General features: G+C 45.9%; 1 long non-coding RNA gene across 7 annotated transcripts in view; it reads left to right on the top strand.

Annotated features, from left to right (window-relative positions):
- The first annotated feature begins 2,599 nt into the window (after positions 1-2,599).
- The window catches only part of LOC124983197 (uncharacterized), a 65,630-nt gene continuing 51,468 nt past the window's right edge, over positions 2,600-16,761 (top strand). For 5 of the 7 annotated variants that reach the window (XR_007108368.1, XR_007108365.1, XR_007108369.1 and 2 more), the window contains exons 1-2: positions 2,600-2,730; positions 4,255-4,402. This is a non-coding gene — a long non-coding RNA (uncharacterized LOC124983197). The remainder of the gene's footprint in view (positions 2,731-4,254; positions 4,403-16,761) is intronic. The other 2 variants (XR_007108370.1, XR_007108371.1) reach the window with 1 other exon arrangement.

Raw genomic sequence — 16,761 nt, 5'->3', positions numbered from 1 at the left:
GCCTTCAGGACAGGTTTCCATGGTGACCGTGGGGTGAAACACACTCCACGGGGGTGAACTCGGAGGCCGCTCAGCCTGGGAACCCTCCCTCTGAACAGACATCCTGGAGATCCTTTGAACTTTGTGCCTAGCCGGAGGAGGGTCTGGAGGTTCACGTGGCACGTGCTCTCTGCTCCGTCCTCTCGACCAGACCCGGGTTTCACAAGTTTTTACAAGAAAACAGAGATGATGTTTTTGTTCAACAGTGTATCAGACAGATGACTTTCTTTGAGAATGATGTGAGAGTTTGATGGCTTCATTCCACTCTTTGGAAAAATGTCACAACTTTAATCCACAGGGAATTGGGGGCAAATGGGTGGCGGGTCCCTGAAAGTCAAATTTTTAGATACTTGCTGCTGGATCTTTGTTTTTCTTCTCCTTCTCCAGCTGTTTGGAAGAAATCGCACTTTTGGACAAAGAATCCCAACACCTAACGATTTCCCATTGACTGAGGGACAAGACAGAGAGGATGTGCCTCGTCCACGGGGACCACTGAAGAGGTCCCCACTGAAGAGGGGGTTTGGAGAGGCACTAGAATACGACCACCAACCCAGAGAGAAGCCTGGTGAGCATCCTTTCTCGTGCGCCCAGCCCCTCCGTGGCTGTGCACTGCCCAGGTATGGCGTGGAGAATAAGCCCCCGCTAGGATTCCATGGTGATTTAGTGTCATGCTGAATTTTCTGATAGTGTTCAAAACTGTATCGCTGACCTTTAGAGCATTTTTAAAGTAGCAAACCCATATCATTTTATTTTCTTTTTATCTTCCAACCTTGGGAAAGAAGTCTCTTCACTTTTTATTTGAAACTGAATTGTTCCAGTTGTTTTCCTAAACACGGGAGTGAAGGAAGACGTCCTTGAGGAGGAAGACATTCTTTTTGATGTAATTCCTGTCGACTTAAGACAGCTACTCTCTGAATAAAACAAGGATCTAAGTGAGGTATTTGCTTCTGCCATTAATCCTGATCCACGGTTCAGGTGAGCTGGGCCTTGCTGGGTGCCAGTCACACCGGATGGTACCAGGAGGCAGGAGGGGAGAGCCCTGGGACCCAGGCCCTGCTGCGCTGCCCTGGGGCTGCCCAGTATCCATTCCATACTTGGCCATGCAGGGACCGTCCTTGGCTGAGTGATTTTCCAACACCCTATTCATTGGTACTTGCAGTAGGACAGTATTTGTGAGAAGAGAAACGGGAAGGAGGAGAACCCGCTGTGTTCGTGGGATAGGGCTGCTTGTGTCTCCCCTACAGCTGGGGTCCCAGCCACCCAATTCCACACTGGACTGGGAAGAGCCTCAGTGAGCAGCGGTGGTGGTGAGATGAGTGGAGTGAACCCCGACCTTGGGAGGGCCCAGACTGGGGTGTGCAGGCTGCCCCGCTCAACTCCTTAGGGGGATGGGGCCTGAGACCTGCCAGCCAGGCTGTTCCAGAAGGGCCTTTCACTCCCCATTCACCACAGAGCCTGTGCCTGCTGCCGGTGAGCATGGAGGCAGGCCGGGCTTCTAACGGGATAGGGCCAACTTCAAAGATGGTGGCTGTCGAGCTGCCCTAGTGCGCTCATGTGGTGCGACTTTCCTAATCATTCCTGCAAAGGAAAGCATAACTGTCAAAGTAAGGCGCCCACGCCTGTCTGTGAGCACTTCAAGTTTCCCCCCGATCCTCCATCCCACTCTTTCTTTATAATCTTCAGGACTATTGCCCACCCCATCCCCTAAAGTTGGAGGATAGGAATCTTTATTCCCACTTTCTCTCCCATTCTCTGCGTATTAGTTGTTGTTACTTCCTGTTATGGTTTAGATATGCGGTGTCCCGCAAAAGCTCATATGTAAGATAATGCAACAGTTTTCATAGGTGAAGTGATTGGGTTATGTGATCCTTAACCTAATCAGCACATTAATCCACTTGAATGGATTAACTGGTGGGCAGGTAGGGTGTGGCTGGAGGAGGTGGGTCACTAGGAGTATGCATTGGGGTTTATATTTTGTCCCTGGTGGTAGAGCTGTCTCTGCTTCCTGATCGCCACGTCCTGAGCTGCTTTCCTCCTGCACACCCTTCCTCCTTGATGTTCTGGCCCACCGTGAGCCCAGAGCTCTGGAGCTGGCTGGCATCTTAACTTGGAACCTTGCTTTGCAAGTACGCTTGCTAGCCTCTGAGATACTCCACGTTCAACGTGTCTGAGGTCCTCCATCTGGAGGCAGGACACCAGTCTTTCCTCAGCAGGGTCTTTGCTGACACGTTCTTCTTGTTCTCTGCTCCAAAGTCTGCTCTGTAAGATCTTCTGGTTCCAAGGCTCCATGCCAAGGGCTTGGAAGTCATTTCTGAAAATTTTCACTCTCCTGAAAATGTGTTCTCTAGTGAAGTCTCCAGTGACAGATGGCCCATTGTGAGTCTTTTCTGCCCAGGGAAAATCCCAAGAGGCGTAGGAGGGAAACGTTTACCTTGGTGAGGAGCTTGGTGGTGGGCGGAGGGGTGCAGCGCCTTTGCTTCCTTCCTTGGTGAGCACTTCAGACGAGGGCTGTGTCCCACTCAACCGTTTCCCAGGGTGCTTCACGCAGTACACAGAGGGAGCTAGGTGTGGTAACCGGGTGCAGCGTTCAGAGTTCCAGGTTGCTGACACGGGGGAAGGCCCTTATGTCCACGTTGCTGCACAACTGTGCACACTGTGCGGGCACTTGTGTGTCATTTTCAGTCTTCTGAGGTGAGTGACAACTTTGCCTGGGATGGGTTTTTGATTTAGATATAATTTACATGTGTTTGTTTAAAATTCGGCAGTCCAGATTGTGTTGGGAATCTCAGAGGGCGATTTTCAGTAGTTAAATGTGGTACTTAATGGTGGTGACATTGAGAAAAGCTGACCCTGGATGGGTTCCTCATTTTCAGCAGCAGTAGGGTGGCTACAGATTCATTGGCAGAATTCATTGGAAAACTGCAGAATTTCTTGGACCTTTGCTTCTGGAAGAAGTCAGATTTAGAGATCTTAAGAGGGAGTCAGGTTCTGAAAATCAATTTACTTATTTTGAGGTGGTTACATCTTTGACATGTGCGTCCTGGGTGGAGGTGGACAAGGGTGGATGGCAGGACAGGAGAGCAGTGTATTTATCCTTGGGATGGCCTCTGCTCTTTACTCTTCCCCCTGAGAACCTTCCAGCAGCGGGTCTGATCTGAGGGCTGAGTGTAGAAAATGCGTGAATGTGTCATGCTGGCTGGACGTTTCTCGACCGTCTTTATGAGAACCCTTGAAGCTGTAGAGCTCTTCTTTTTATGGAGAATTTTCAGAAGAGTTCTAGGCAGCCGTGGGCCATGTGTGAAAGGAGAATGCTCAACAGAGGCCGTGGCTACAGCTTCCCTTTCTCATCTCTTCCTTGGGGAAAGTCCCACTGGGTCAATCCGTCTCCTCTCCTGGCCTCCTATGGCTTCTCAGCTGACCGTGGCTGCTCATGTCCACAGGTTCTTAGTTGGGTCCTCCAGTGGTTTTAGGTCACGTGTGCTTCTCTGGAATTGTGTAGCTAAAGTGTGTGCGAGAGTGTACGTGTGTGCACGTGTGCTTGCTCATGCGCATAGTTCCTGGGGGAGGCCAGACAGCGCCTGCTGTTCTCAAAGGATTCCAGATCCCAGGAGGGCTCATGATTACTTCTTCCTGTGTCTGTGCAGCTTGGTTCCTTCAGTGTGATTAGATGAACGCTTCATACAGCCTGGTAACCTGAACACGGGCTGTGCAATAGCTTGGGTGTGTCCCCCAAACACAGGTCGGAAGTACAATCTCCAGCATTGGGAGGTGACCTGATGGGAGTCACTAGTCATGAGGCTTCACTCTCCTGAGTGCACTGAAGCTGTTGTCTTGGGAACAGGTCCGTACTGTTGGAGTGGGTTCCTCAGGAAAGGATGTGCCCCTCCCCTCTTGCTCTCCCTCAGTCTTTCCCCTTTGTCCTATGATGATGCAGCAAGCAGGCCCTTGCCAAGGGCCAACCTTCCACCTTGGACTTCCCAGGCTCCAGAACCATGAGCCAGTAAATTTCAGTTAATTAAACATTACGCAGTCTTTGGTAGTCCTTTACAGCACAAGAAGCAGACTGAGACTGATTAGGGACTCAAGTCCTCTGCAGTCCTGCACGTAAAATGACTTACACAGCGTGTACAGACAGTGGGGAGGTTGGGGCTGCAGGCAGTATGGAAAGAGGTGGCGTATTTAATTCAGTCACAAAACATACATTCTGCTCCACAGTGTAGTCACCTGCTGGCTCGTGGGTGCTGGGTTGCCACCTGAGACACCTCCTGCTCCTTGGGAAGAGGAAAGGAAGTTTGCCTCCTTCTCATCTTCACCTTCTGCTTCTCTGTTAGAGGTTTACAGCCAAGATTGAGCCAAGAGCCTGGTAGGTGCACTTTACAAGGATGAAGTCTCTTCAAGGTGTCCCCCTGAATCCAGAGCAAATCACAGGAATGCTAAGGTGGCCTGCTGGCCACACCCAGCCAGCTTAGCTGGCCTCTCCAGCGTGCTCTGGGCTGCTCCTCTTCTCTCACTGAACTCCAGAGCTGGTTCCTCTCCTGGGTGCACCTGGTTCTTTTCCACGTTACTCTTCATTTGTGCCTTTCCTCACCTGTAAACTCTGATCCTCACTCTGCTGGCTGATCCTACCCAAACCCTTAGGCTTTGTGAGCATTTTATAGGCTGCTTTGCTTGCTGGACTCTGAGCTTCGTGGGGGCCAGGGTGGGTGGACATTTCCGCTGCAGTTGCCATTGCAGTGCCTGACACATATGCTCAGCTCGATTTCCTCCAATATGAGATGGACAGTCTGAGGACCATGGGCTGCTCCTGGGGCTTTCTGGGCGGTACAGCCTGGTGTAGTCCCCATGTCCCTAGGTTGGATTCGCGACTCTATAGGTTTCTAATCCTGAGGACTGTCTGGGTCAGGACTCACCTGTCCTCATGGGAGACTGCGATGAGCCAGAAGGCTAACTTTTGAACTGATGATGGAGCCACCTCTTGCCCAAGGCCAGAGTGCATAGGTCAGCACCCCCACCAGGGTGTTTTCTCCATAGACATTGATGTACCCAAAAATGATGCTCAGAAGCCTGTGGGAATATGGGAGAAGAAGGAAGAATGGCCAGACACCTGTGTCCTCACTGAGGGGTCCCAACAGCCATGGGAAGGGAACTGAACTCCTGAGCACGTCAGGGGGATACCATTCTTCCCAACAGTATCAGAAACAACCTGACAAATTACTGATCCTTTCTCAAGACTCCAGGCTAACTATTGCCTAGGAATTTAAGTTACCTTTCCTCTGAAGAAATGAAAAAGGACAGGATTCAAAAACTACTAAGTGCTCACCTCCCTGGTCAGGACTTTGCTGGGTGTCTGTCTTTCTGCTTCCAACAGAGACATTGGGTTGTGTGAAGGGATTTCTGCAGACAGCTCACCTCATCTGATGCGCATTTCAATGAACTTTCAGAGGGTGAACTTACCTTGACCTTCTGATTTTAGTCCCGTGCAATGAGTACCATAATATTAACAATTACTAAGTGCTGTTGATGGGTTTACACGTCCTTTGAAAACACTGGGTATCCTAGTCTATTTGGATGTCTATAACAAAATATCTTAGACCTGGAAGTTTATAAAGAACATAACTTTATTTCTCAAAGTTATGAAGGCTGGGCAGTCCAAGATAAAGGTGCCAGCAAATTCTGGTTCTGGTGGGTGCCTGCTTCCTGGTTCAGAGGCGGCACCATCCTGCTTGTCCTCATGGGTGGGCGCAGCAAGGGTGCTCCCTGGGACCTCCTTCATCGGGGAGCTCACCCTCTGACCTGTTCACCTCCCAGCGCCCCAGCCCACCACACCATCACCACGGCGGCTAGCTTTTCAGCCTACGAATTTTGGGGGGACACAGACATTCAGACCATAGCACTCTGCTCCTGCGACTACTGCCTGTAATTCTACCTGGCGCCTGAAGAGGGGGAGCAAGGGTGCGCCATCGTTCAGTTTTGGCACGAGTTAACTTGAGATAAATGTTATAGTTGGTACGGAAACAAAGGCAAACAAATCACAGCTCACAGTAGAGGAGAGGGAGAGTGAATGCTCCAGAAAGCAAGCCATGTTCTTTGAGAATTGACACAGCACCGGCCTTCAACATTCTGTGTAACTAGGAGAAGAAAGAATATGCTTCTATCTTTTTAGCTCACATAAAAACACTTTGGAATGAATTTTTCTAGGATTGTGAAGCAGCTTAAAATGGATGTTACTTAAAGTAACCTCATCGATTTTCTGTCGGGGACCCCATTTAGGCAACCAAAATATTGCCGTGTTCGCATTCTGATGAGAGTGTAAGTATTACTCATATTTAGAACTTTGGAAGATGCAGTTACGGGGGAAATCAACAAGAGTAATTTTTTTTCTTTCTAAACCCTGACTTAAACATAAGAATGCAATCCTCAATGTAGGGGATGATGACCACATACCATTTGTCAGCACTGATGAGGCTCGTCAGTGGACGCGGGGAGTCTTGCTGCAAGGGCCGCAGCCCTGCAGTGCCACAGGGGCTACAGCACACCCACTTTGTGCTCGTGACAACACAAAGTCCAGTGTCTGCCTTTAGGTAACTGCCTTTTCCCATCACACGGAAAAGTGTGAGCAGAGGTGGGATAGGCTGAAAAAGCGACTCTTTGTTGTCGTTCTCGTTAATATTTCATGTGATTCCATATGTCAAGATAAAAAGCTGATAAGTCAATGTCCAACAGACGTGCTGGTTTTAACAGATGGCTAAGCATCTAATTTGTGTAGTTAGTGGTCAGAAGAACCCCTCCAACACTTAAGATGTCAGGGTCTTAATCCCTGCAAGCTGTGTTGTTATTGGGAAAAGCATCTTTGCAGATGTGATTAATTTAAGGATCTTGATGGGGACTTGTATTAGTCAGAGTTCTCAAGAGGAACGGAATCAACAGGAAGTATGATTATAAAAAGGGGATTTATTAGATTGGCTTACAAGACCAGAAGCTGGAGAGTCCACAATGACCGTCTGCAGAGCTGGAGGAACCAGCAACTGTGCACTTCAAGATGCAGAAGTCCCAGAAGAAGAAAGATCAACAGTGCTACCCGAGTCCAAGACCAAGGGTTCTGGAATCTCCCTGGAGAACCACTGGCAGACTTGCTTTGGAAGAGCGAAGAAGCCAGAGTCTGATATCCTCAAGACAATTGAAGCAGCAATCAAGATCCCTTTCAAGAAGAGCCGAGCTTGCATCTGCCTCTGCTTCCTTGTTCTACCAGCTTTTATTCCATCCAAGCCACCATCCTATTGGGTGGTGCTGCCCACACATAGGGAGGATCTCCAGTTCACTATCCCACATCCCAATCATTCCTAGACATGCCCTCATGGACACACCTAGGAGCCTCTTAATCATTGGCATCTCTTAATCCAATCAAGCTGACGATCCAAATTAACCATTATAGAGATGATCCTGGATTTTCCAAGTGGGCTGTAAACTGCCATCAGAAATGTCCCCGGAAGAGACTTCCAGACCCATGGAAGACAAGGTGATGCAGCAGAGCTTCTAAAGGGCTGCTGACCCACAAGCTAGAGGATGTGTCAGCCCCTCCCAGCAGGATGGGGCAAGGGTGGGCGCTCCCGTGGGGCCACCCAGGGAGCGTGCTCTTCTGAGGCCTTGATTTTAGCTCAGGAGTACTGACTTAGGACTTCAGGCCTCCAGAACTATGTGACAATATACCTCTGTTGTTTAATTCACTGTATTTGTGGCATTTGTGCAGTGACTACAGGAAGCTCACACAACAAGTGTGATATGCACTAAATAAATGCTTTAGCATTTAAAACCTAAATGTGTGTCTTTGGTTGACGAGGGGAAGCTTGGGTTTCCTCTGTGTTCTGCTTCTAACAGCTAACTCCCTTCTACTCTCCGAGCTCCAGCTCCCATTTGCTCGGAGGAGCGCCAACACCAGCCAACTTACAGACCTTGCCACAAACTCTGCAGGATCAGGTTTATCTCTCTGTCTTTGGCAAAAGGAGGTGTCTGCTGTATTACTCCCTAGATGCTCTCCTCTGGGCATTTTTGCTCAGAATGTTTGCATCTTGGCTTTGTCCTCGCACCATGGTGGCTTGCTGGCTCCATACTCCTTGACATAATATTCAGTTCCAATTTTAGTTCTGTTCAGCTGAGAGGACTCATGAGCCACCAAGACCAGGGGAAATAACACTAGAATTCAATTACCATGTAGGACTGCCTGATGGTTTCCACAAAGTCCCAGGGTGAATGTACTTTGGAGTTGTTTTAAGCGCCCTATTTGGATACAAACACTTTCACGACACCCAGGGGGACACCAACCTTTTCCACAGATTAAAATAGCTATATGAATTTTAGCTTCCAAAGGGCAACTTTTATTTTTTTACCAAAGTAAGGACCTTGGGTGCAGCTCAGGGGTAGAGGCTCAACTGGCCTGCACGGTCCTGGGCCCCATCCCTGGTACTGAAAGGAACACAACAAAAACAGCAAGAAAGAAAAGTACAGAACATGATTAAAACATAAAGTAGGGCACACGGTGGGGGAAACACCTCTAAGGAACTTGTGTCTTTGCTTAAAACAGAGACAGAATTAAAGAGCCAAGTTGTCCGAGTTAATCCATTACAGCCTTAGATTCTGCCACAGTTCTGCAGTACTGCATGACTTAGTGGTTCTGGAGAGGCTATGAAACCAACTTCCGTTCTGATAACACAGAGTCATTGTGTTTTTATGACTCTATAGCTGACAATAAAAGGAGAAAGGATAACAATTTTCAAAATGTGGGTAGATTTGGAGAACTCTTGGTGGGAAGGCATAGTTCATATAGATGGGCCATCGGCAGTGTGAAGATAGCACTTAGGGAACTTACGTGCTCCATAAAATACAACTTAGAGGTGGTTGTGTGTGAATTTCCTCTCAACTGAAGTTCTCCAAATTTATCAACTGAGGTGTATTACATGGATTCAGTCTCCTTAACCTGATTGCTCTGGTGTTTTTGGATGTACTTTTAGATCTTATGAAAATGATACTATCTTTTAAAAATGATTTCACATTAGCTCATGGATAATTTCAAACATTCTATTGAGAACATTTGGAAGAAAATCGTAAAAAATGAAAACATGCTTTATTAACAAATGAAGTGTGCCGTCAGGGCTCAATGTCTATTGGAAGAGAGGCTGCTGATCATATTTCATGCCCAGAATGAATTCATCACCTACGGTCTGAAGAAAAAATTCTTCCATCATATCCCAACTTTATAATTAAGTATGATTGTATTTAATGAAATTTATTTAAGTCTCATTTCTAGTACAATATTGTGATATTTAGTTTTTATTCAATTCAATATGACTTTGACTGTTTTGAATTTATGGAAATAGTCAAGCTTTCAGAACTTATAAGGGTATTTTCCATTTTTGAATACTTATATGGACCTGCCTCTACACATTTCTAGATATTTGTAATTTTTAGTCATTCAATTAATTAGTGCTTACCTATTAGCTGACTTTGAATGGCTTTTTCAACTGGCTCATTTATTCCATGGAGGCTGTCCATCTTGAAGTTTGGGTTACTTATATCTTACCTGTCTCTTGTTGAATCTTGCTTACTATAGTATATCTTCATTCAGTTCCTTATATCTGCAAAACAGACAGCAAATCACTTACATAATAATGGAAGACATTAAAAAGAGATCAAGGTTCCTGGAAACACTACTCATATTTCTCCTCGAGTCGCATTATGGAGATTTTCTAACATGGGAGGAATTCACCTACTAAAAATTCCTCATCCTGAAGTGATACACGCATGTATAAGCTCCTCATCAAGTGCCCTCTAGCCTCAGATGTTGGGTCAGTGTTTAGATTTCCATCTTGTATGTTGATAGATGCAATATGCTGTTTCCTGCAATATCACCCATCTATCAACAAGCTGGCAATAGAGAATTATTTGTTAGTTAATCAAACTGTGGTATAAGATTAAGTTTTTTCCAACAATGTTCATCTCTTGATTAGTATAAAAAATGCCAGAATAAACATTTCAATGGAAATGGCATAGGATGGTAGTTTGAATTATATGTGAAACTTAAAAATTAATTCTTAAAAAAATACAGTTGAGATGAAATCTTCTTCCTCCTGGGAGTTGCAAGGTAAAATAATCTCAAATCTTCAGAATAAATTACTCTGCACAGAGGCAGAGAAGTGATAAATTATTAGAAGAGAAGAAACAGGGAGGTAGCCAACTTATGTAGATAAAGAAGACTGCTTAAAGATGAAACTAAACGAATATTTTGAGCCATCATGAGATAAATATATCATTAGTCGTCTCCCATTGGTGCTTGAATTGCTTAGTTTTTATGAGACAATTGGAAAGGATTATTTCAAAGTTTCAAAGTTAACTGAAAGGAATTAACTGAGGGCATAATATATCTTAGGGTTTCATCGTTAGCAGGCCTTTGGCTAGAGAATGTGGGGTGCTAAATTAGTTTCATTGACTTCCTGATTCTGATGGATATGTGGCTATAGAGTCTCATTAACGTATGTGGCTAACAGATGTCCCTCAAGCTGTCTGCGGCATAGGCACAGATGGGCTGGATATGTGGCCTGACAACAAGACAATAGATGGATTTTTTTCTCTAAGACTCATTCGCGCTGAGAAGAGAAGTACAATTGGCCAACAAATGCCAGAATGGTCCCAGCAGGGAAGGCTGAAGTTCAGCGGTGGGAAGAGTTAAATTCAACAAATGTTGCTTAAGAAGACTGTGTAAAGGTGAAACTCCATTAAAGACATGAGTTTAAAGTCTCCAGTTTGTGAGAAGATGCTTACAGGTCCAGAGTGCAGCTGGATGAGCGGGATAGCATGGATGTTCTGTTGCACACTAGGATAACTGTGGTTCACTGCAACTACTGGAGTGCTTCAAAGAGCTGTTAGAGAGGATTTCAAATATTCCCAGCACAGAGAAATGATAACTATCCCAGGTAATAGATATGACAATTATCCTAATCTGATCATCACACAGTGTCTACATGTATTTAAATGCCACAGCGTACCCCATAAATATGTCAATTAAAAGTTAAAAAATGTGAAAAAAAAGATGAAACTTAGTCTAATGCTAGGCTAAGAATTTAGTCCCATACGTAAACAGAATCCATCAGAATTTTTTGAGCAGGAAAATAATTAGTCTGATGCTCAGGAAGATGCTTGGGTGGCAAGATGGTAGGGTATTGAAGTGAGCAGATGGCAACCAGGACGGTATATATAAAGCCACAAAGTCATTGCTCTGCCTCACGTTAGCAGCAATGGACACTGAGTGTGGGTAGTGGCCCCGGGAAAGGTTTAAAAAAAAAAAAAAAAAGAGTGGTTTATTGTGATTAAGGAATAAAAACTGTTAATTAACTTTAAGAGATACTGGAATAAACCAGAAAATGTCTATCTTTTTCGCACAGCTGTTCCTTTATTTTTCTTTATTAAGAAAGCTTAACTTACTTTGATATATTTATAAGAAATGCAAGGGGAGGGAGAGCTGTTCATATGATGACTTTTGAAACATTAGGGTTCTTTAATTTTAAAATGTGATGGAGTTTATTATTTAAATCCTACAGCTGCAAGGTTCTGAGCTCTTGTGTTTCTGAGTTCTAGATCCATGCAGTAGTCACTGACCATGTAAAACAGAAGGCTAGTGTCGTGGGAAATGAGGGTCAGGACACTGAGATCTGGAAGCCACGGCCCAGAGGGTTCATTCCTAAAGTCTGAAGCCCGAGCACAGCAGAGCTTTTATTTTTATACATAAGCAAGTTGTGGGTATATCGGGGTAAGGGACTTGGTGCTATTCTATTGGAGGGTGCGTCTACCTTCCTGTATGGGGTGCGTACTAGCTTGTCAACCACCTAGGTGTTCTCAGTTCACACAGCTCAGGGGCTGTACTGCACTAAGTCCAAAGGGGATTGCTCAGTCCCCTTGCCTTGTCTCCTGCTTCTGCTATTGTGGTCATCGTTGACAGGTTCCCGTTAGCCACTGCAAGCCTCCCGCACGGCAGTAAGAGCTGCTGTGTTGGTGGGTAAAAGCCCAGCCTGTCATCTCCGGAGCTGCTGAGGTTCCCCTTCCGCTCCACCACAGCAGAGAAAACACTGGCGGAGGGTGTTCTTGTTCAAGGGGGTCAACTGAGGGAGCCCCTTTGTCGGTTGTAATGCACTCAGAGATGATCTTCCTGCATCTTGGCCATTCTCTCCTCTTCCTCTTCCTCAGGGCTCAAGAACAAGATCATCTAAGCAGATGATATCTCTGTGTGCAGGGAGTTAACAGGAAAAGGACCCGCTGAAGACAGGGCTAGGTGTATAGGGGGCTGCCATTTGTGGACATGGGGCAGGAGAAAGAAAGACAAATGGAGAGAGAGAGAGAGAGACAGAGAGAGATTGAGATTTCAGTACTTGAGCCACAGGAGGGTCCATCTAAGTGTTCCCGAGCTGAACAACTAGCCATCTGCAGAGCATGTCAGGGAAGTTATATTTCTTCTTTCGGTAGGAATACCAGGATCATAAGGGAGGACTTGTACTACTGGTGTGTTTGTCCAGAGATGCAGGCCCTCGTGGTCCTGTGTGACTGTTGCCGCCCTGTGACACATGCCTGCATCCCTGTTGCTGCCGTCCCCTCTTGGGGAGCCTGTGGCAGCCTGCAGTCCTCTCTCACAGGAGCCACTTGAGTGGTTTACATGCAGCTTGCTAGACAAGTGATCCTGGACAAGTTATGTAAATTCTGTGGTTCATTTTTTCCTGTAAAATAGGGATGCAAATGTTAGCCATCCCGGGAGACAGTCCACACAGAGTGCTTAGCTCGGAGCCTGGTGCTAAAGAAGATCTAATTAAGCTTAGTGTGCCTGCCTTTATCACCTACATTTTCCATGACAGGAACTGATCAAATTCATGTATTAGCATATTGCTTTAACCCTTAGAACGACACATTGAATGTGTCTTAATGACTAATTGCACATATTTAGTTGATATCATCAACTTCTTTTGTGGCAAAATTCTTGATGCTTAAGTTCTCAAATGACTGGACAGATGCAATTTTTACACTCAGATATTTAATATGATCATTTCCATCGACTTTGGAATTGAAAGATCCTACTAAGTTGTCATTTGAAGGATCCTATGAGTATAAGAATTGCAGAATGATGTAAAATAAGGACAAAGAAATAATCTAGGGTGACACTTGGAAAATGCAATGTGTTCTTTTCTAATATACATATCACGGCAGGTTTAAACTTTGAACTTCTGATCAGAGCTCGATGCCCTCTGATGCAGTCTATTCAATTTTTGAGGGAGAAAATACTCTTCTCAAATGGATCATGAAATGACATCCAATTTCCCACCCCCTAGCCTGTGTTGATTGACTAGTCATGAGTGCTCAGGTGCAGACTCTTCAAAGTAAGGAGTGAAAGTACACATACACCAGACTTATTGTGGTTAAGTTGCAGAAGAACAAATCATTTTTGGGTAGCATCTTAGAGTTGCTGATGCCACCGATATTAAGCCCACAGGCAAGAGCAAGAATGATAAGAACCATGTTGCTCTTATATCTGAGCCAAGAAAACAGGACTTGCTGCCATTAATGGTGTAATGAATTCAAAGCTGTTTGTTGGGACCTTTTACAAACTTGAATGGGGACACTATTTCCCTTCCCATGCATAGTTCGTGAACTGGAAAACCTCTTTGTAGAAACATCATCTGGACTGATTTTCTTTTCAAGCTGGTTTGACTTCCGAGCTCAGTTCCCCACTGACTGCACACTAGACAATTCTGCAGGGGACATCTGGACACCACGATCTTGTGACGTCCTGCTCTCGGTCTGCCACCACTTCCTCCCCTCTCCCTCCCCCAGTGCAGAATCCCTTCCCCACGTCTTCAGCCTCAGCATCCGGGTCCTCTGTGTGCCTGACCTGATCTTTCCCAGTCTCAGGGTGACTGCCTTCCCAGGGGCGCCTCCTGCAGGCGCTGCTCTCTCCTCTGATGGCTGTCAGCTCCAAGCCCACTCTGCTTCTGCTCCCTGCATCTGTCCAGATCTATTCCATTCTCCTAGCAAGCTTGTCGTCACGCACAGAATGAAATTAGCTCTGATGCCTCCTTCTGCTGCAGCAGGGGCTTGTGAGGATGTGTCTGAGTGGCAAGTTCAGAGATGCCATGGTCCCTGGGGATTTTCTGTATTCTGATGTCCCAGAGGAGACTTTTTGAGGCTCAGTGCTCATGTCTACCCAGGACCTTGGGGATACTAAGATGGCTCACCTGGCATTTTGCCAGCAGTGGGGCCTTAGGACTGAGATGATGGGGAACGATGGTTGGGCCCTTGAGATTCAGGGATTAAAAATGGGTTGGTATATGCCATGGTCCCCAGCAATTGGCAAGGGTTGGTAAGAGATAGCAGAAACAATCAGGGAACAGGCCTGGCCATTTGCAGCAAGAACATGTAGGACTCTTCCAGGCCATTCTGAAGACGTGTCAAGTTCCTTCAAAGACAACTGTGAAGCGAAAACCTCGGTGGCCCTGGGGACTCTGCAGCCCCTAACTGCAGAGAATACTTGTCTCCATCTTCAAGGCACAGGCCACCAGAGAAGCAGTGAGTGACAGCAGGTGGTGGGGATGAGGAAGAGTGAGTCCCTCGAGGGGTGCTGGTGGAGAAGCAGCAATCCACAGAGCAGCAGAAGCCAGACCAGTGAAGGCAGCAGCTCGCAAGGGCCGGAGCAGGGGACACACTGTGGCGGGGGGGACTGAGAGAGGTGTGTGTGTGTACCCATGGGCGTGCCTGTGTGAGTGCAGAGGAGCCGGAGGAATCCAGAAAGCTGCGCCCTGGAGCCCAGGTTAAGCGCCACTGTGAACTGGCCTGGCCCCCACATGCCCCAAAGGTTGGGGTACTGAGACTGAGTGGAACTGTGAGGTAATAAAGCTGCAGTCTTGTCTGTCAGAAATGAAAACAGATTTAGATGCTTCTTGTTCCTTGCTCATATGCAATCTTACATAATCAACTGTGCTTCAGAAGCCACTGATTAATCTTCAGTCTCCTATTTGTTCAGAGATCCCAGGTCAGCCAGGCCCTCAGAGTCTCCATGGGCTGCTGGGAGACAGTCTCTCCTGGGCCATTGCACTTACTTCCTGGAGGAGGATTGCCTCAGGGGAGTTTCACAAGGCCTGAAAGCACCTCAACTCTTCAGCCATGAAGAGAGAAGTGTACACTGGTGTCTCCTAATAATGGAAGCTTAGAGTCATCTTTGGGTCTTTTTTATAGTTAAGATAATGCATTTCTGTCTTTGTTCTGGAATCTTTGTTTTTCTCTCTCCTGTTTTATTAGTGAGCATTTTACTTACCTAACATGTAACACTTTTATATTTAAAATATCCAAAATTTCCAAACCATAAACTTCACTACATTTTCAAAATTTGCATCCCCTATGAAGTCCACTTACTGTATCTTCACTTCATCTGAATGACAGCTCGTGTGGTGCCTAGAAATTCTGTAATTATTTTAGTAGACATGTCATCATAGCAGCATCTATATTTACAGGGGGCTTTACAATGAATTCTCACCCAGTGGCTCCATTCTGTAGCTTCATAGCTAATTCCACTAGCTATGAAGTTAGATTTCAAACAAGTCCACTAATAGTTTGATAAGGAGAAATATGACTAATGAAACAGGTTGACAAAGGGATACTGTGAAAGGAGAGAGCCTCACACCATGTGACTGTGACCATCTCTTGGATGGGTGACAACATATGGTGGAGGGGTCATAGCGACCCATGCTTTACGTAGGTTACTCATGGGTCCTTGAGAGAAACAAAACAGAATGGAGCCACTGGGTGAGAATTCATTGTAAAGCCCCCTGTAAATATAGATGCTGCTATGATGACATGTCTACTAAAATAATTACAGAATTTCTAGGCACCACACGAGCTGTCATTCGGATGAAGTGAAGATACAGTAAGTGGACTTCATAGGGGATGCAAATTTTGAAAATGTAGTGAAGTTTATGGTTTGGAAATTTTGGATATTTTAAATATAAAAGTGTTACATGTTAGGTAAGTAAAATGCTCACTAATAAAACAGGATAGAGAAAAAAAATGGGTGGAGAGGAATCTGTGTTCTGAGCAAGAGGCATGCTCTCCTTGGCTTTGCAAAGCATGATGGTGGAATGAAGCTTCCTGCCTGACAAATACTCCTGTGCTATAATTATCAACAAAAATCTCACAACTGGACTGGGGAGATAGCTCAGCTGGTAGAGTGCTTGCCTGGCAAGCACAAGGCCCTGAGTTCGATTCCCCAGTACCACAAAAAAAAAAAAAAAAAAAAAAAATCTCACAACCAAGAGGTCATCAACCTCTAGAATTCCCCCTTCTGTTTTTACAGACCAACTCTTTTGTAAAAATCTGAAGTGGTCACTTCCTTTCCCTAGGTGCCCCACACTTTGCCTTCTCTCAGGCTTGGCGAAGACAATGCGCTTCCCCTGATCATCTACCGCTTCTGCACCAGAGGTCAGGGTAGTGGGGATTCCAGCTGGACTCTGCTGAGCGCATTGTTTTCAAGAAAAGAAAGAGATAGATGTAGAATTCTTTCTGTGGTCACTACGTGACGTCCACTATCAGGGTTTCTACTTGGTAGACCATATTACCCACCACGCGGGACTCCAGCTCTTCCTCAATGTTCTCTCCTCTGGCATGGCAGAAAGAAATGCCAGGGCAAGTCACCTAGGCAGT

Source organism: Sciurus carolinensis, chromosome 4 (assembly GCF_902686445.1).
Source record: "Sciurus carolinensis chromosome 4, mSciCar1.2, whole genome shotgun sequence".
Lineage (NCBI taxonomy): Eukaryota > Metazoa > Chordata > Mammalia > Rodentia > Sciuridae > Sciurus > Sciurus carolinensis.
This window is presented reverse-complemented; position numbering and strand designations above follow the sequence as displayed.